Source organism: Mycteria americana, chromosome 3 (genome assembly GCF_035582795.1).
Source record: "Mycteria americana isolate JAX WOST 10 ecotype Jacksonville Zoo and Gardens chromosome 3, USCA_MyAme_1.0, whole genome shotgun sequence".
NCBI lineage: Eukaryota > Metazoa > Chordata > Aves > Ciconiiformes > Ciconiidae > Mycteria > Mycteria americana.
The window spans coordinates 24,318,254-24,340,077 of NC_134367.1; positions in this window are offsets into that span (position 1 = coordinate 24,318,254).

The window sequence follows — 21,824 nt, forward strand, 5'->3', positions numbered from 1 at the left end:
ATAATAAGGGAAAAGTCAGTCGACTGAAGCACATAAAATATTCTAGTGTGCGTGGCACCATGCTGAGGTACACAAATGATAAATTTAGCTTCTGACTTTAGGCAAGTCAGCTGATCTACACTGCAGGGGAAGGTGGGGGAACAAAATAAATTCAGTATTTTGAGGTACTCAGGGTAAAAATCTTTAAAAGTGCATTCATGATTATGAATTGGAAGGCCATTTTCCAAATAATCTTCGTCACCTAGATATGCATTGTGGGAGTTGAACTAGATGACCTTTAAAGGTCCCTTCCAACCCAAACTATTCCATGATTCTATGATTCTATGGTAGGGGAGTCCACATCATCGGTTACAGCATTCTGCAGTGCACCCACAAACTTGGAAAACAGGGAATTTACTGGAGCACACCCCAGATCCTTCTCTGCCATGCGACCTGATCAGCTTTGGAAAAAAACCAAAATCACATCAGTTGATCTACTGTGAGACTGGGATCAGGAGCAAGAACTGCGGGGTGGACTATGACCCACCAGAAGATTATGTCTCAGTTCCATTTTCTGGTACAGTTTTACTGTAACTGCCTACTGGGAACTGAATATTTGTTACAGCTCAGACACTTGAGGCATTACCACATGTGAACATAGCTATAGCAACAGAGAGTGTGAACCCACTAACCTCATGGCAAATGTAGGGCAAAATGAAGTACTTCAGTCTCAATAAAATGTCTTAACCAGCTTGTTTTTCTATGGGCTTTCTGCAGTTAGGAAGATACACACAGTTAAGTTATGGCAGCTCTATGGACACACAATAAATTTTTAAACTGCAGTAACTCTGTTGCACATCTATGGCCCCAGACACTGAATTACAAGAGGGATAATCTTTATTGCTTGGTAAACTGGGAGATGGGATCCTGAGTATAGGCTTCCAAAAAAGCCTATTCCAAAAAAGCCTATTTGCAGAATATGATTTTAAAAAGTACTAGATCCCTCCTCGGGGGGGGGGGGGGGGGGGGGGGGGGGAGAAGAAAGAAAACCCCAGTATTGCTTAATACATATGAGAAAGAGCTCTATGGCATGGACAGAGCATATATTTAAATTCTACAAACTTGCCTATAAGTTTCATTGGTCTAGCTTATAGCAGACATCAGTTACCACTTTAGTAAATATTTATCATACATGTTGTACTCCATACACAAGTCATTATTTAATGTTCCTCACCAAATCATGACAATAAATATTAAGAAGGAAATCAACATATAAAGTATTTCAGGGAAGAAGCTAGTATTATGAAGTTAAATTCAAGGAGACAAAAAGCAAAAGTAACTTTGACTGAAGAGGTGCTAAGTGAAGAAGCACTAATAGATAGGAAGGAGGACACACCTTCAGATCTGGTACATTTTCCAGACATAATACAACAACCATTACTTGAATTACAGTGGGTTGGGATTCAGTCTACAAATACCCAGGCTAAAAGGCTGAAGTCTCATTCTGTTTAATGCCAATCTAGTCATTACAGTCAATGAAGCACAGGGAGAGACTCAGCTTACCTTAAAGCAGATGGTCTTATACCTGGTGAACTGAATTGTGCTGCAGGCATCCTTCTATTTATTGGTCAGATTTTCATTAACTGCAACAGTGGAAAGACACGTAGTACCACAGTGAACATCCAAAAGAAGGTATCCATCTCGTGATGAATTCCACCCTGTTGTGGTGAGAGGCAACATTTACATCAAGGTCCCGTCCAGACCAAGGCACTTACTAATACTTATCCTGGCCCCACTCTTCCCTAAACTCCTGCCTTGCATTCATAGGATGTGAAGGTATGTTAATGGATGGCACATACTCAACATACAAGAATGTGGGACTTCCCAGAGAAGACACCTGTCCCAAAGTTTGCCACAGCTGCAAGACTGAAAAGCTTCTGCTTCATCTAGACAAGAGACAGTGATGATAACAGGATGCTCATCCATGGGACCAAGCTGCCACTGAATTTCTACAGATATACTTAATCTCTTATCTGGGAAAAAAGAATACAGTCTCGTTCCCTGTTCACTCAAAGGTTGCTAGCTACTGAAACAGGCAGTGCTGCAGATATAGGCAGACTTTAATGTAGTAGTCCTGATGCAACCCTCAGCACAGGAAAGCACCACAACAATGGGAAAAAAATATAAAGATGAAGCACTGCTAGATAGAAATAAATTGTTGAATAGTTTAATTAAAACCTGTAGAGTTACTTCATATTTAACTGCTGGATGGCCACTACTTACCTTCACCTTTTCCTGACCTGTCCCTCAATTTAGGACATTCTTCATGAAGACTATGAGAGTTAACTGCAAATACTAAGTAACTATTTTCAACAATGAAAGGCTTCTTCCTAAATATGTGAAAAAAAGTAATGTCAATATTCTATTTTGAATAAAATTTGCATGATCTTTCAGCTAATGAGGTTTTGTTTTCATAAATACTCCCAAACTATACAACTAACAGGGGCTTTTTGGCCATGTATTATTCTAATCCAAATGGCATAAGGCAAGGTTGAAAGTTTTCTAAAAAGTTTCAAGAAAATAGTCTCAGTAAATAGTCTCAGTAAGGACCAGACCAATGGTTACAAACAATTTAAAGAGGAGCTCACTTAATAATTTATTCTCAATAAAAACATTTTTAAAAAGAAAGAGAAATTATTGGAAAAAATACCACATTCAATATTTAAATATAAGGAAATTAAAAATGGGTTTTCATACAACTTAGTAATTTTACTTATTTTATTTATCTGTTATCCTTTAACTTCATATTTTTTCAAATTCCAGTAATTTCTTCCAAAAATGAGGTTTAGTTCAGGAAAAGGCACAGATGAGCCGTGCCTTTATCATTGCCTGTGCTACATTATTCAGTTTTCTGCTTACTTAGGAGATGGTGTTTGGAACAACAGAAAGAGGGGTAATACTGGGGACAAAACGAGAAACTTCAGAATGCTTGGAAGGTGTTAAGTTCATGCCTGCTTGGAAAATAGAGGTAGTGTAAATATTCCCTCAACCATAGAGCCTGTGAAACTGAGAAATAGCATATTTCCTTTGGTCAGACAAGGACAACCCCCTCCTAGGTTTCAACTATTTCTATTTTAAAATTACAAAGTGATGAAAACTTGCACAGATATATTAAATTAACTCATAAAAAATATCATCCAGATGGTTTAATCACAGGAAAAATACCCAAACCTTGGGTTCATCGCACCATCTGCCCAAATTTTTCATTTCTTTATTATAACTTTTTAAGACTATTTAAAGGTATGTAAAACTATCTAGCACCTTGAAGGGATTCTGCACAAAATCTATTTGTGGGTTTAACCCTTTTTGATCAAATGCATGACCTAAAGACTGGCCAGATGGTGTGAAAGCAAAAGCATTTTAAAGTGGAGGGAGATGGTCATTTGGCCAAATGGGAAAGTGAGACGACAGAGGATTGGGTTCAGCTGAGCCCTAATACAGACTTCCATTCAAATTATTCTGTGTCTTTGTGTTATATGTAAGGAATGACACAGGCAACATCTCAAAGTCCTTTGTAGTTACAGAATTAAGAACAGACATACTGATTTGTAATTAATAGAAATGTTAAGGGAAAAGCTTGTTTCTCAAATCATCTCTTTCTTGGGAATAGAAAGTTCTTCATGTGGAGCTGCAAGAAGGTTCTTACTCCTACTTGAGCCTTAGTCCTTGATTTCTTTTGGAGTCTATCTAGCCTTTTTTTTTCTTTTTAAGTCCCCAAACATTGTTTTTAATCCATCACGGTTGAGTCCAGAGCTTCATTTAACCCAGTGTCCTTTCCCTGATATGGTCAGCAACAGATGTTTAAGATACATCAAAACTAGACAACTGCATGATGATTCTTCCCAGTAACATTTTCTCATTCTTGAACTTTTTGTGGTTCAGATTAACCTAAGGATTGAAATCCATCATCACAGATTTACATTGAATTAAACATGAGGTTTTGGTAATGATTTAGGAATGGGCCAAGACACACCAGTGTTTCTATTGTAATAACACAGATTAATTAAATGTTAAGAGGGACAAAGATATCACATACCACAAGTCTAAGTCACTCAGTGGGTATTCTGAATTCCAGTACTTGTGCAAATCACCAGTTCACTGTTATAGATTTGGTAGTATGTGTTCAAATCTCTGCTCCTCACAGTGGGTACTCACCAAATGCTATCTTCTTCTTTTGAACTCACACATGCCCTCAACTCCTGCAGGTGGTCAACCCATAAACAATAAATAAATAAATAAATAAAATAAATAAAAACATTTCAGAAAGAGCTGGACTACATTATGGGAGAATTCTATAAAATACAATATGAAGTTTTCTATTAGGAGACCAAACCATCAATATCATTAGCAAATTAGCCTTCTCTCATAGCACAGAACAGGCAAACTCTGTTATTCCTAATAATAGCAGGTGAAGAGTGGGAGAATAAGAAAAAAAGGAAAGCTCAATTTTTCCTTAAAAGTAATATTAAAATGTTTCTGTGTTTGTTAATGCATCATAAAGAAAAAACAGTTACATAATTGCCTCTTTTTCAAGTAATCTAATCAGTAAACTACTTGTTGTTTCTGATATGTACACAGTACAAGGAAGATTTCTACATAAAATCAAGAAGATGCATAAATCAAAACCAAGACATATTGAGATCATTCTTATCTTAGATATTTGACATATCCCTATTAAAAAAATGGAATTAAAAATAATTTAATTTAAGGCTTTCAAGGTTATCAGAAGTGAAAACAATTAATATTATGCATGATAAACAGGACATCCTTAAAGCTTGTATGGTGACTTTCTAAAATAAAAGAGAAAGGTAAGCTGAACAAAAGAAGTAATACCACACATATTATTTACAGTGAATATGAGAGTAGTCACTTGAAGTACTAGTATATTTTTACTTAACATTTTAACTGATGCATCCCTCATCTCACCAGTAATTGTTTCCATACAAGAGAATTGTGGCGTTCAGGAGGAACAGAGTAGGGGGATTTTTGTTGTTGTTGCTGTTGCACAAAGTAAGAGTAGAAAAGACACACAAACGGAAGAATTTTTATTTACTAATTAGAAATCAATTAAAAGCAGGAGATAATCATAGAAAAAATGTTAATTTGATTACAGTGTTACAAAGTGCTATCACTTATGATCCTGTTTTTCTGTTTTTCCAGTTCCACATGTGGAGACGAAACATTCTAAAGTACCAAAATAGCCAATAAGCAAGAAGTCAACAAAATCAGTCAATAAAATGTAGCTATATTATTAGCATCAAAAGAGCCTGAATCCCTGGGAAATTAATGTTCTGAGATGTTTTGATGTGTGAGGAGAAAGAATGTTTTCAGTCATGGAACATCAGTGATAAAAAGATTATTATCCAGCAATCCATAGTTCAAATGCTAACATTCTTTGGCCCTGATCCACACATACAAACTCTTACTGAAAAATGAATATACTTATAGTTAACAATGAAGTACATTTATTCACAGCCTAGTTGAAATGTGGTAATAAATTTACTAAACTAGTCCTTGCAGGATAAGGGCCTTACCAGGAGTAACAAGACACAGAGGGAGATTCAGAGAAGGTAGTATTTTGTTACTGAAAAGATTGGATGCTGTAGGAAATAAACACAAATTCTGACTTTGACTTCTCTAAACAAGTAAAGATTAGAGTATTTTGTATTTTAAAAATTATTTCTAAATTTCTTAAAATATACATACTTTTATATTTACACATATTTATATATGTATTTATTTATTACATAGATATAACAAATATAAGTTCCAATCTGTGGAATACATTCCTTCCTAATCATAAAAATACTGTAACTGAGAATGTAAAATTATAAATAAACCACTTTTTCACAAGATTTTAATTTTTATTTATAATTGTAGTTATATGAATGTGAAAATCCTTGGTTTTAGTTTTGAATGTAATTAAATCTCAAACTAAACTAGATAGTTTGCACAGTGATCAGTTCTTTCTTTAAAGGTGCACCATAATGAACCACACTTTTTTATTCCCCACTAATTGCAATTAGAGTTCATAATTCCACTATGATTAGCCTTTGATTATCACAATGCTTTGTGAATAACAAAATTATTACTTCACTTAATTGGTGATAGCAAACCATAGACAAAAAAATCACTTTTTTAAACATGCAAAATATGTAGAATAATAAATTAAAAAACAAATCATGCTTATCTTTATATGCCCTTTTACCTTCACTCAGTAAAGCTTGAATATGCTTTCATTTGCATCAAAATTCCATTCTGGAAAATAGTCTAGTTACATTTGGCCCTAATCACTGTCACAAACTTTATTTGGAACTGTACTGTATGTGTTAATATCATGGATAGTATGATTTCAATCTGTCAACAAAAATTATCAACACATTTTTTATTTAGTTACAGACATTCTGCTTAAAGGATTGTTAAAGGGAACTCTTGCTACTGTACCTGCTAATACTACTTAACTCTAAACTCTGCAGGAATCAACAAGCTTCACAGACATGAACAAAGCTACCTAGACCATTATCAAAAGCCAGATATTTTACATCTTAGGGATTTCTAGTGTTCAGTGCAAGTCATCCTTTCCTTCTCCAGAGTAAAAAGAAAAGGCTCTTTCAGCTATTTAAAGGCCATTTTTGTGATTGTCTTAAGAGCAAAACTATTGCTTTTCAAAGAACATACATACAAGCAGTCATTCTCTGAGCCAGATTTCATAGAGTCATAGAAGCACAGAACTATTTGGGTTGGAAGGGATCTTCGAAGATCATCTAGTCCAACCCCCCTGTCATGGACAGGGACATCTTCCACTAGAACAGGTGCTGAAAACCCCATCCAACCTGACTTTGAACACTGCCAATGAGCATCCACAAATTCCTTGGGCAACCTGTTCCAGTGTCTCAACACCGTCATTGTAAAAAATTTTTCTTATATCCAATCTAAATCTACCCTCTTTCAGTCTAAAACCATTGCTCCTTGTTCTGTCACTACAGACCTTGGTAAAAGCCTTTCTCCATCTTTCCTATAAGCCCCCTTTAAGTATTGAAAGGCCACAATAAGGTCTTCCCAGAGCCTTCTCTTCTCCTGGCTGAACAACCCCAACTCTCTCAGCGTTTCCTCAGAGGAGAGGTGTTCCAGCCCTCTGATCATTCTTGTGGCCCTCCTCTGGACCTGCTCCAACACGTCCATGCCTTTCTTGTGCTGGGAACCCCAGAGCTGGATGCAGTACTCTAGGTGGGGTCTCACCAGAGCAGAGTAGAGGGGCAGAATCACCTTCCTCAACCTGCTGGCCACAATTCTTTTTATGCAGCCCAGGATACAATTAGCTTTCTGGGATGCAAGCACACATTGCCAGCTCATGTCCAATTTTTCATCCACCAGTACCCCCAAGTCCTTCTCCATAGGGCTGTTCTTGATTAATTCATCCTCCAGTCTGTGCTGATATTGGGAATTGTCCCAACTCAGGCACAGGACCTTGCACTTGGCCTTGTTGAATTTCATGAGGTTTGCATGGGCCCGCTCCTCAAGCCTGTCAAGGTCCCTCTGCATGACATCCATTCCCTCTAATGTATCGATGGCACCACTCAGCCTGGTGTCATCTGCAAGCTTGCTAAGAGCGCACTCAAACCCACTATGTCATTAATGAAAATATTAAATAATATTGGTCCCAATACAGACCCTTAAGGTACATCACTTATTACTGGTTTCCATTTGGACATTGAGCCATTGATTGCAATTCTTTGGATGCAACTATCCAGCCAATTCCTTATCCATCTAACAGTCCATCTATCAATTCCATGTCTCTCCCATTTAGAAGTAAGAATGTTGTGGGGGACTGTATCAAAGGCCTTACAGAAGCCCAGTTAGATGACATCGGCTGGTCTTCCTTTGTCCACTGACGCAGTCACTCCATCGTAGAAGGCCATTGGATGAGTCAGGTGCAATTGGGTACTTTGGTGCCTATCAATTTAATGCACTACCATTGATTTCTGTAGAGAAATGTATCTATGCAGCACTTCATGTGGCCTGACAACTACTGAAAATAAAATGATATTAGATACAGACATTAGATGTCTACCAGGAACAAATATGAGATGTCTGCCGTGCTTTAGAAGTGCTTCTGAGTTCCATGCATAAATATTCTGTGTTCCACACAGTCATGAAACTCACCAAATATTTTGATGTTCCCTTTCCCAACGAGAAGGTACGGTAGCGCTGTCCACGGTGCTGATGAGGTCCTACCGAGAGTCCTGCATACAGTTTGGGCACAAACTGTCAAGAGGCTGAGTATAACCTGTAACATTTAAAAAGAAGTTTATCAGGGAGTAGAGAGGTTTTCTCAAAAGAGATTACTAAAGAAATGTTTGTTTATTTCCAGTCAGTAAATAAGCACCACAGAGCCGCTTGCTCACCCTCCCCCCGCCTCCCAGTGGGATGGGGATGAGAATAGGAAAAAAAAAAGTAAAAACCATGGGTTGAGATAAAGACAGTTTAATAGGACAACAGAGGAAGAAAATAATTAATAATAATAATAATAATAATAATAATAGAATTTACAAAACAAGTGATGCACAATATAATTGCTTACCACCCACCAACCGATGCCCATCCCATCCCCGAGCAGTGATCCCTGCTCCCCAGCCAACTCCCCCCCAGTTTATATACTGAGCATGAAGTCATATGGTATGGAATAGCCCTTTGGTCAGTTTGGGTCAGCTGTCCTGGCTGTGTCCCCTCCCAGCTTCTTGCGTGCCTGGCAGAGCACGGGAAGCTGAAAAGTCCTTGACTAGTATAAGCACTACTTAGCAACAACTAAAACATCAGTGTGCTATCAACATTTTTCTCATACTAAATCCAAAACACAGCACTATACTAGCTCCTAGGAAGAAAATTAACTCTATCCCAGCCAAAACCAGGACACCTTAATAAAATGAAAGGTAAGAAGTGATGAGGTTACTTTCTGTACTTACCTTAGTGGAAAAGAGGGAAAAATTACATAAGACTATGAACAATATTGTCATAAGAAGAAATTATAGCCTTTAATACACATGGGCTGAGAATTAGAAGTTTGTAAATACAAGACTAACAAATTCTAGAATAACATAAAAATAGGAATGTTTTTTGTGTATGTAGGAGGAGCACTAATTGCTTTCAGTAGGATCTAATATTTTAGCATTAGATCTGTTGACCCTTTCCATCCCATGTTAAAATTCAGACGTCCTTTCTTCTTCAGTTGGTGTTTTGCACTTAGGCCCTTTATTGCTCCCCTTAGTCCTCCTCCTTCTCCAACTCTGTCTACCTTATACATCTTTATTTAAACAGACCAGCTAGTCTTTGTCTTTCCACATATGCAACTGTACTTATGATGTAACCAGTTGGAAGATTTTTTTGATTCTATTTCTCTGACCAAGTATATCCCAGTCACAGACATATTGCCTACTTTACACTTTTCTTTGTTTCATCTCCTCTACTTTCTTATCCTCATTTTCTCCCTACATACTAACAAGTTCATTCTGGAACAGAGAGTGGAGGTTTGAATTGTGACTGTGTGTTTGTGACTGTGAATGTGTTGACTGTGACTGTGCTTTCTGAGATACATATTCTAGTTCTGCATTTTATGAGACAGAGAAGGTAGTCACTGTCCTGGTATTTCTCTATTCCTTAACTGAACTCTATGTTACAGTTCAATATTGTTTTTCTCACTTGCTAGAGAGATGAAGAGGAATTAATTTTGCCAAAAATTTTTACTGAAAGAAAAAAGGGATTAAATGATATTGTGCAATACCATTAACATGTCCTTAATGGGCACCATCCTCAGTGCAAATACGTGTCTTCACTCTGAAAAACTCCTTGGGCTTACTATAAGTGCTGCAAGTTATCTAAATTTTATATAATGTATTGTTATTTAAAAAGGCGTATCTGTTTGAATCATCACATTTATCAGCTGACCAAAATATTTTATTACAATCTGACCTGAAATCCCCAAATTATAGTTTTTTTTAAATTTTCATTTTAAAGTAATCTCTTACCAAAGATATCAGGACATAAATTAAATGAATACAGTCAGTTGTTCAGTCAATGAATTTAAAATGGTTTTATGAATGGTGGTTGCAATGAATTCCTTAGCTGACTATAATTTTGCCTCAGAGAATTCCTCAGATTACTTTGTGTGTGTTGACATGTAAGAAACTTTGTTGAACTGTATTTGATTTCACAAAGAAAATGACAAATATTTTTTCTCTTCTAAGAGGAATGAATACAATTTTGTAGCAGAGTCACAACCAGGTTGCAATATTTCCAGCTACTAACAGACTAGAGCCAGGCTAGTAAATACTTGTAAACTCTAGTTTGGTAGGTGTGCTATTTTAGTTTCAGGTGCAGCTTTCTTTGCCTGTTTATTTTTCTGTTTCTTCCACTAGCATGTACAGAAATACAAAATATTAATCTTTAATGTGTTCTGTTTATCAGCCTAACTCCTTTTATTAAGACAAAATGTTCACAGAATCACATACCCTGATGCAGTCAGTATGATTCTTCCAATTTACCTTTACTCTTCTGTTTCGTGACTAAAGTTCTTTTACTTCAGGACTATGAATTAAACCATCATTAAGGTGGAGGATGAAAGAAAAAGAAACAAATTGGTGAAGACAGCATTCTTGCAAAATCTTCCTTCTTAAACAATATATAAATGGCAAAGATCTTGAATCTACTTAGTATTTGAGACAAGAACAAAAAGAGGCAGATATTCACAAGAAAAAAAAAATAGAGAAAACAACTTGAACGTGGGAAATGGATGGTTTGCAGTTACAGTCCAGTGCTGGATACCAAAATACTGTACTTCCTCTGTTTCATACAAATATAGCTATTGTGACACAATGAGATTACAAGTTAGTAAATTCTAAACTGATAAAAAGGAAATGTTTTTATGCAGCATGCAATTAGACTGTAGAACTCAATGTCACAGAAAATCATTGACGTTAAGGATGTAGTCAAAGTCAGATAGATATTTATAACAATAAAACATCGTAGAGTTTGAAATATTGAATGAAAATGACAATTTTTGTGAAATGAAAATTTTTGGAATAAGACTAAACCTCCTACTTTAGTTTATGATATTTTCTAATCACAGTAAATTAGGAAAAAAAAAAAAGGATGAGGAAAGAGCTGTCTCACATCTTCCTGTTGAAGGATTCTTACTACAACTACTAAGAACTAGTCATTGTCAGACATATTAATGGAATAATTGCATTTCTGATCTAAAGTAATAACAATAGCAATTCCTATGCTTTGAGTTTTATTTAATCATCAGTGGCTTAACTTTTGGAGTGTACATCAGTGTTGATTAGCATCAGTGGAGGACTTGTATTTTCAGTGTTTCTACAAACCAGATGTTGATTGAACAACAAAAATTCAAATAATATGCAGCTGATGTTATGTAACTTGCATACACACATATAAATCAGTAATTTCAGATATGGTCCTTGTACTCTGTATCTCAGTTCAGTCACAGGAAAACATAGAATAATATATGCCTCACAAAATTACCTTGATGTTTGTAAAGTGAGCTAAAATTCTTTGATGGAAATTCATAGAAGATTGAAAGGTATAAATATGTATCTAGAGAGAGATGTTAAGGATTAACTCATAAAGTGTTGTATTATCAAGTTAATGCATATTAAGGCTAATTCAATTTTTTTCCCCTATAAACTGTTGTAAAGACACTGCCTGTAGTCCATACAGGAGAGATTTTACTCAGTTCCGGTAATTTTAATTGTGCATGTCTACACTAGAATAAATACCCTGAAAGTACTTAATTATGTACCTGTGTCAGAATTTTCCTATCTATCCTCAGACAAAAATCTCTTTTGATTACAAATGTTTCAAAGAAGGTTAGAATTCCAGCATCATCTTACAAAATTCTTTAATCTTCATGACATCATTTTTATTTGCAAAAGCTATTGATCTACCTATGACCTATGTTCATGTTCTGCAACAATTGAAAGAGTCAGCTTGTAATGGGGTGTTGAGTCTCCCACTCATGTTGTCTGTTCTTCACTGCTCCTGTGTGAAATGTTTTCCTTTTGTTACTTTTTTGTTGTTTAGTTTCAACATTTCAAACATGTTATGCAATAGTATTAGTCATTGGATAAGACCATAGAACTGGAGCAGTTTAACATCAAATTCTCAATTCTCAGTGTTTCTCTAATGGCTAGCAGATGACCTTGTGGTCTGTTCATGTGTAAGCTAATGTAACGTAATCAAGCCCCAAAATAATAGCCCTTAGTAATCTCAAGGTATTGACTAAGTGAACAAACTGTGGTACCCACTCAAGTCTTCCATTTCTTGATGAGAGAGGTGCTAGGTGACTGTCGTTTGGAACTCACTGGGCAATATTTTTCTTGCATAGAAGGATGAATCCTATCATGAATTTTCTCACAGTCCTTTCCAGTGAGAAGGGTCTTTTTAACCTGGGAAAAGACATGTTCTTTTTGTGAAATGTCAGAAATACTCATCTGCTTCATGAAAGTCCTCATTACTTAAGATACCACTTTAAGAAAACTGATGAACTTTGTCCTTGTTTTGGCTGGGATAGTTAATTCTCTTTAGAGTGGCTAGTATAGGGCTATGTTTTGGATTTGTGCTGACAACAGTGTTGATAATACAGAGATGTTTAGTTGTTGCTAAGTAGTGCTTATACTAAATCAAGGACTGTTCTGCTTCCCATGCTCTTCCAAGTACCCAAGAAGCTGGGAGGGGACACAGCTGGGACAGCTGACCCCAGCTGACCAAAGGGCTGTTCCGTACCATATGACGTCATGCTCAGTATATAAAGCTGGGGAAGAAAAAGGAAGCGGGGGACTTTCAGAGTGATGGCATTGGTCTTCCCAGGCAACCGTTATGTGTGTTCAGCCTGCTGGCCTGGAGATGGCTGAACACCTGCCTGCCCATGGGAAGTAGTGAATGAATTCCTTGTTTTGCTTTGCTTGCATGCATGGCCTTTGCTTTACTTATTAAAGTGTCTTTATCTCAACTCACAAGTTTTCTCACTTTTACTCTTCTGTTTCTCTCCCCCATCCCACCGGGGGGGAGTGAGCAAGCAGCTGTGTGGGGCTTAGTTGCTGGCTGGGGTTAAATCGCAACAACTTTGTGTGCCAATAAACCTATATTTATCAGTATTTTCTTTAATAGTGGCAAAAACTTGATTTGTTTTCTATATTGATACTGCCCTGCAATTTAATGTCTATCATCCCAAATCCATATTGGAAAGACTGATAAAAATACTTGATATATACTTACACTACAAGGAAAACTCAGAGCCACCCAGACCATCAAAATAACACAACCTTGTTTTTCAGCAACTTTCAGAAATCTGTTTTTAATTTCCTAAGTGACATATCAGCCTTCACTCAGTTGCCTGAAAAACAACATATCAATAGTATGTCGGTTCAGAAAATCCAAAATGGTATATCCTTTAAACAAATCTGAGAAGCATCTGTGTTTAAGTAAAGAATCAGTCTAACTAGCATACATTTTCATACAGCTCCATAAGATGTTTGTATATTGCAATAAAGTATTATGTTTTCTGATATGCATTAGTGAATACATTACTGCATGATTTTGTCAAAATGGACTGAGAATCAACTTCTCATTCAGCTAGAGAATCCCATAAAGGGAATTATAATTAAAAAAATAAATAATTTAGAAGATAATTTACAAGAATATAACCCAGTCTAACAAGATTGTAAATACATCATTGCGGAATTTGGGCAAACCATTTTTATTTTCTTTTATTTGAACACAAATACCCAATAACATGGAACCTTTGCAATGGATGTAAAATGTCAGGATTTGAGTCTCGTCTTTTTAGTTGTCATCATTCCTCTAGTGACCCAGATATGTCATGTTCTGAGCATCTAAACACAGGGCTGAGCTGTGGAGCTTCCAAGAAACAATTTTCTTCAAAGCTTCAGAATGAAAATGGTGGTAAGCAGTTTTTAGAACTGTCTATCATGACAAAACTAGATACACAGGAAAGAATATATTTAAAAAGTGGAAACTGAAGAAATAAAATCTATAAGAAAGAAAACTTTGAAATAACTTCTCTTTTATTTTGCTGAAGGAAAGCTGTCATTTTAAAAAGCAAGTTAAACTGGTTTATGCAACTGATAAAACAATTAGAAAAATTATCAAACTCAAGCAAAGCTTAAACACTACTCTGAGTAGCACATTGTCCACGCTCCTTCTAGTGAATTAAAACTTCTTCTCCTGTGTAGAATAGCCTAATAATCACTAGTACCAAACATATTTACCCCCAATTTTCTGCTGAGCCATGAAACATAAATTGAGAATATTGGATTTCATTATTTTGTTATCATTATTTGCTTAAGAGAAAGGGTTTATTTTTTAATTTTTATACTATATATATTGAATACAGAAGGTCCAAAAAATCTCTCTAATTTAGCAGAGTTACAAATTGGGTGGAGAGAGTGGAATGGAAACAGATGCTCGATATGGTACATAGATCTCCATTAATTGCATCAGCCTTTATTATTCACCTGTCCCAGTACTGACTGTTCTCAAAGGATTATATCAATATTATCATCACTCATATATATATTGGCATTACATTTCATTTGCATAGCAATTTCTACAACAATGACTTGATCCTTACCCATAAAATAAATATCTCTACATATTCTTCCAGACTGCCTTTCTGCTTGGTATACATATATATAATGAAGAGTGAACTTCAGATGCACCAAAACAAAAAGTGAGTAAAAAGAACTTTTTTAAAAAATAAAATACTAAGGATTCTTTTTTAAAAAAACTTAACTCAAATGCTTAATGAATGAAGTTCTGTGTTTTCTCTATCTTTTCTCATGATTGTGGTATGTCATCTCAAGAAAGGACTGTCATGTGTGTTTCTCTTCCCCCTCTGTGTAGATATGGTCTCACAATAATGTAGAATCAATTTTCAGTTTGACAATATTGACTGCAAACTGATTAAGGATATGCCTCAGGAATGTGATAAGACCAACAGCTATCACTTTCTAGAAAAGAATCAGCTAAAGGCTTACGTATTTTCTGTAGTGATGTTGTAAGACATCATTTAAATTATTGACAAGAGACTTTAAATAATGTTCATGAAATCATTCCCTCCAGATATCACTAGAATTCCACATTATCCGAAATCACAATTATTTTGGCCAGTTTTTCAGTGAGGCAGCTGCAATGGTTTTTAAAACTTTCGCAGATTTTTCTTCAATTATCTGATGGAAAATGCTCTCAACAGAATCTTAGGTACAGCAAATTTCAGTACAATGCAGGATAATCAAAAGCCTTTCTCTTCATAACCATATTGTTCGACACCACATTCTCATTCTCATTCTCATTCTCATTGCATTTCAATGCAGCTTGCACTGAAAATAACTAAAGTAACCCAGAGGTCAACATGTCTTTCATACTAAATTATAATTAAGTTTTATAAAATATTAATACCCAAAGCTAAGTGAGAGAAAAACATTTATAGTCCATTTAGAGCTTTCAAAAAATTAGGAATTTATATATAAATTATGACTCTGTATCACTCAAGAGTTTACTTTGATTTCCAGGTAACAAGACCAGCAAAAAAGAGTTGAAGACTTTCAGCTAATGGGTTAATCTTAAACTCACACATACACACACATAGCAGTTTATAGTTAGAAAGAGAAAAAAAAGCAAACCCTCCAAATCTTTCATTCCCTTTAAAGAAAATCACAAACTCTACTATGTTTTAGCTAGCATCTTTATCCTTAACATGTTTTTACTGGTACAAGATGAAAGTCAGCACAAGTTTTGAAGCTGAAACTACAAAATCAAATGCCTCAAATATGTTATTTACAAAGGGAGAAAGCAGTAAGACAGTGAATTCTAAGCATCAGTAAACTAAAAGTTGATGTATAATCAATATATAAAAAACAATTAAATTATTTCCAGAACTGGCCCTAGCTAAAACTCTCTTTATTCTTCTCCATATACTATGCGTATTTTAGTTTCCCTTATTTTAGGAAAAAAACCCTGAAAACACACCAAAACTATGTGAATAAAATTAATATTTTACTGTCATTTTCGTATTGAAAGTCTTAGAATTTTTTCTTTATTTTTCCTAGACTTTTCTTTTGTATGATCGCTTTTTGCTTTATTTTTATAATATTGGGCAAGTCACTTTAACATATTGCTTGAGCTTTCCTGTAAAAATCATGAGAATTGTGTTAAAAGTTGCAACCTAATAAAAGTTATTATGAAGGTTACTTAACACCTGAATTTGCTTAGAAGACAAAAAAAAAAAAAAAGATGCTGTGTAGTTTCCTTTCTATGTATATATCCATATACAGACAAACGTTGGTTCCAATGAGTAGGAAGTGTCTGCCCTGTGAAGTAAAAGCACGTTAGCAGTGAGAGGACAAACAAGATTCCAGCAAACTAGTTCTGCCAGGCCCATGTTAATTCTCCAGATGGCTAACTCAGATGTCTGTGCAGTTTTGCTGGATCAACAGCTTTAGAGAGCAGGGGCAAATACTTGAATGGGCTGAGACAGAGGCAGACAAGTCTAGCCTCAGTAGCTAGCTCAGTATCAGTGCCTATAGCAGAGCTGATAGAGAGTAAGAAGGAGGCAATAGGATCTCTGATGAAAGGGCAGGAGCTATGCAGCCAGAATTCATGAAGCATGGGATACCAACTTTAAAAATGTTGGGAGTCACTGTAGGTAAGATTCAAATTAAAATGGAACATAGCCAAACTTAAATTGCAGTAAACTGTAATTTTAGCATAAGCTAATTGCATAACACTGGGGTTGCTTGAATGCAGACTTTTTAGTGTGTACAGCATTCATTTAGGAAGGGCAATGCACCCCCTGAAGAAACTGGCTGAAGAAATTTGGAACCATTTGTTGTGATTCGAGACCACAAGGTTGCCATCTATTTGGGAGGAGAATAGTTTCTATTCTTTTTATTGAAGCTGTATACATCGATACAAGAATCTTCTGGTCAGGAGGAGGGCAAGAAAGATGAAACAGGACCAAAAATATGTTCCTGTGTAATAATGAACTATCCATTTTATATGAAAAATTCACCTGGGGGTGGGGGGAAAGTGGGTTGAGGGGCACTACAAAGTATCCCCAAGGACATATCCCATGTCTTTTCTCTTTCATTTGAATCTGTAGAACTCTGAAAGTATGTCCACGTGAAGTATCAGAAAATTGAAGTAATATAAAATTATCTTGCTCATACAATTATTTCCAAGATAGTTTCATTCAATTTTAACTCAGGTGTCTCTGCATAGTACTCTGATACACCTTATTGCTAAGAACTGGGGCTTCCTGTCTCCGGGTAGCAGGACCTTGCTCCTCCAAGGCTGGGGACCTGGAGTCTTATTCCAGTCTTTCTCACCATTGATCTTTTAACAAGCCCTCTAAAGGCTGACATTCAGTGAAATGTTTCTCTTTTGCATATTACATTTGCAGAAAATATCTATGTCAACCAATGTTTATGAAAGGCCCTTCCTTTGTTAATATAGAAGTTAAACTGGCAATCTCATTAGTGTTGGCAATGCTACCTTCTAGTTTAAGTATATTAGTATGTTCACCACTGTTACCAAATTAGCCCAACAGACCAACCTCACTGTATTTATATGACCACATTCAGTCTCTATATACAACCCAGAATGTCCAGCTGGGGAAGGAGGACATAAAACAGAGAAGAAATCAAATAATATTTAATTTTAATAAAATATTTCAGATTAAGTTTACATTCTCTGCCATAGCAATGAAGATAATGACTAATGGTTACAATACCTCAGGATGTTTCCTCTTGATGTTTCATGCTGTTTGTTTTAAGGAATGGAATTAGATTTAGAATTCAATAAATCTATTTACTGTATTAGTTAGTATTACTTCAACTCAGATTATTCCATGAGCCCATAGCAATTAACCATATCTATATTTATCAATTTTCATCCTCTTTTAGGTTCTGAATGAAATTGGAACAGGTACCAGAAGCAGCACTGAAAAAAACTTGTCCCCATAAATTGTCTTCCTTATCAAGCTAAAATAATTCAACTAATACAGTGCCAAAGTTTTAATACAAGAAGTCATGGAGCATCTCAGTAAAGCTGGACTTCAGTCCCATTTTTTTCTCTGCTGACTATGTAACTATTTCCCTCTAGTGGGTCTTTTTCCATGAGATGCTACAGCTGCATCATGTCTAACTAGAAATAATTACTGAAACAAGAAGATTGCACTGAAAAACTAGGTCAGAAATGAGATGACTGCAAATATGGTCACGCTTGGATTTCTACATATTGGTTATATAACTGAATTGTTTTTGGGAAGATTTGCAGAGAAACTGGAAGAAACTACTTCAGTAGTTGCTGAAAACCCAGCTGTGGGAAAGATGAAAATGCCTAATATCTGCAATTTAATCTTGTCTCTACCTACCAGAAACTTAACCTGGTGTTGGTGAGGGATATATCCAACCCCAAAATTTGGGCTTAGTAAATGATGCATGCAAATATCTTTCTAAGCACACGCATGTGCATACACACACAGAGCCATGTAGAGATTTTCTGGGAAAGGGAGCTTTGGATCACTTAAAAGAGTGTGGAAAGGAAAACAGCCAGGATTATTCTCAGAGGGAGGGAAGAACTGGAAATTGGGTGTAAGGGGAGTGTAAGGGGAGAAGGGTAAAATTGTGCATCTCCTGAAGCCTTAACCACTCGTTTCTCTTTTCATTATACAAGAACACACATATTGTTTGAACCATATACTCTGAAACAGGTGCTCAGCTGCAGGACAAATAGGATTGTAGAAGATGGAACAAGGGCAATACTTAATGCCTTCAGGAATTAATTGCTGAACTCATTTGCAGTATAAATGATTTCCTGTGATGTTGGTCATGTGATCTTTCCCTATCCACTACAAATTAAGGCTCAATACATTTCTGTTCTTAGGAATATGGCTACCTTCTGTTATTCACCCTGTTTTCCCTCCACTTCAATTCATAAAGAAAAAGTAAAATGCCCTCCAGAGATGCTCGCTCTCCAGGTGAATTTTCACCCAATGCCTCTTACACCAAAAACAGCATACAAATTTGCTTGGGCACACAAACATACAGATGAAGACATATATAAAATAAACCAGTTAGCACAGTTGCCTAATGTTAGTCAGAAAGCTTCTCAGCTTCAGTTAGCAAAATTTTATACCGTATTGTGCATTGTGAAACGTTTATTATTTCACATCAAAAAGCACAAAAAACTGGCTTTTTGTAAATTTTAAACAAATTGCATAAAGTACATACTGAGAATGTGGTTTACACACTATTGGATAACAAAGAAAATCTTGCTATGAGTACATAACAAGTTCATAGTAAGGATGAAAGTATATCAGTGTTTAATGAGAAATTGCTGTTATAACCTGTGTTTTTACTGATGCTCCTCACAGTTAAGCAACAGGGCATCAAGTACACTGCTAAGTGATGTGTGAAGGGCCACAGCCTGATTGCACTGGCCTCAGTTAAAGACTGGGTAATCAATTTCAAATCCCAATGGTTCATGGGGGATCAGACATTATAAGTCAGGAATTGCTGTGCTCCAGTGCTACAACCTTAAAGGATAAAATCAAATGTAGTTTTGAAAACGGGTCGTACATGCTTTGCAATATAAATAAAATAATGCACTTCTGATTTGACAGAAAAGCACATTTGAACTAAACGCACCAAGAATTGGACACATAGCATACAGGCCTTCCTTAGCATTTTTCCTTTGCATGGTAAATAATTTAGTGGTAACAAGACCTCGGAATTTTAGAGATGCCAATAATAAGAAAACCATTTGGTCTCAAATTTGCAGTAAGACAAAGCATTTTGTGCTGAATTTCTGAAAATATTTAGAATTACAGAAAATTAAACAATGCAGGTCCATCTTTGCTCAGCTTTTGGCATCACATTTATTGAGTATCTCATACCTAGTAAACACTTTTTAGTCTCAGTTTATTTAGGCATATGCCAGTAAATTGTATATCATAATGGATTAATTAATTAATTTAATTAAGGGACCTGCAGCTGTAAAGAATTTAGTAATTCATGTATAAGTACTTTTATGATGGAAGGCTTTGGTAAAAACAGAAGAGAAAGGGAAAACTAATATAGTATATATTTTGGATTAGAAGTAGCAGATATAACTTACAGGAGCCATAAAAAACTCATGGTCTATACCTCACGCTCTAGGAATGGTGTGAGTTATGTTCAATCGCTGTATCAATATAAGCAGCAGAACACCTTGGAAATGGGTTAACATCTGTCACTCACACTTGTTTTATTTAAAGACTGGTCTTAACCCAGTCCTAAAAATGTATGTCTTTCATAAGACCCATCAGTTTTAATTACTTCTTGCCGTGATTCTTGAAATGCTTGCTTTCTGCTATTCTTTTAAAGAATAAAATTATTTTGACTTACTGCTTGTTTACTCTGTGTCTTTCCTCAATGTAATTTCTGTATGAATTACAGATAGGTAAAGCCAGGAAAACACAGTGTTGGATTTAGTACACTATATTGAATAAATGGACACATGTTACGTTTGAGAAAGCAGAGTAGTTCTGATGTAAATTTCTAGACTTGGCACTGGGAATAAGACTGTACAGGCAAGAGGAGAATCACATATTCATCTTTCTCACTGAACAGCAGGAAAGAAATATGTCACAGGAATAATAGCAGCAGCTGCTTGAGACTTTTAAATTATATATGGAAAAATAAAAACATACAGAATGCTAATTGCTTCAAAAATCTTGTTTAAAACAGTAAGAATATCAATTTTTTCAATCTAACCACTCCAGCTGAGCTACTGTTGTTCTTAGTAGGTCAGTTGTGAAAGTTTTAGGAACCAAATTTATAGCAGAAAACAAAAAAAAGGAGGTTATAATCAAATACGAGTCTATCTGAAGACATATTTTAATGTTTTAATGCATCTTACATTAAGATTTACAGTGCAATGCCACTTAAAAAAAGCCAGCAAAATGAATAGTTGTTGCCTGAGCCTCCCCCCCTCCCCCCCAATTCAAAGTAACTTGATCTTGGATAAGTTTCGTAACATTCAGGAGATACTTCATCAAATTCAGTTGAGACAAAAGACTAATTCAGTAACCTATGTCTGTTTTTTTCATATTTGAAGTTGGACCCAAGCTTTGAGAAAAAGCACCAGTTTGTTCATTTTTCAGATCTGTAAGTAGTGCTGTACCATAAGGAAAGCTTAAAGAAGCTATATGTACGTAAGTAGTGTAATTAAATGTGCTCTGATAAGTATTTCTGAAATGGCATCTTTGGAATTATAATGCTAATCAATGTGAAAGTTTAGTTTAGAGCAATTTTGTTAAAGTACCAAATCCCATATTTACCTAATCTTCTATTTACACTTTGCAGAAATAACTAGAATCTACTACTTAATTATCATTGTACTACTTTCCATCTTAGCTGTCCTACTTTAAAGCTTTAATATTTTCTTACAAAAATGAAGTTGACCCTTTTTAATAAGCTTCTTTTCAAAGATCAAATATATCTGTAATATTTTCTCAATTTCTCTGATTCTGCTACCTGTGCTTAAGTATGTATGAATATCAAATTCTGTTTATTTTAAATTTACTTTGACACTGAAAGAGCCCCACTTTTATCTTAAAACATTTGGAAAGTTTTGCTTATTTCTGTTTCTCCTAATATGTACAGCCTTATTATTTTGATAGTACAATATTTTCAGTCTGATCATGCCAT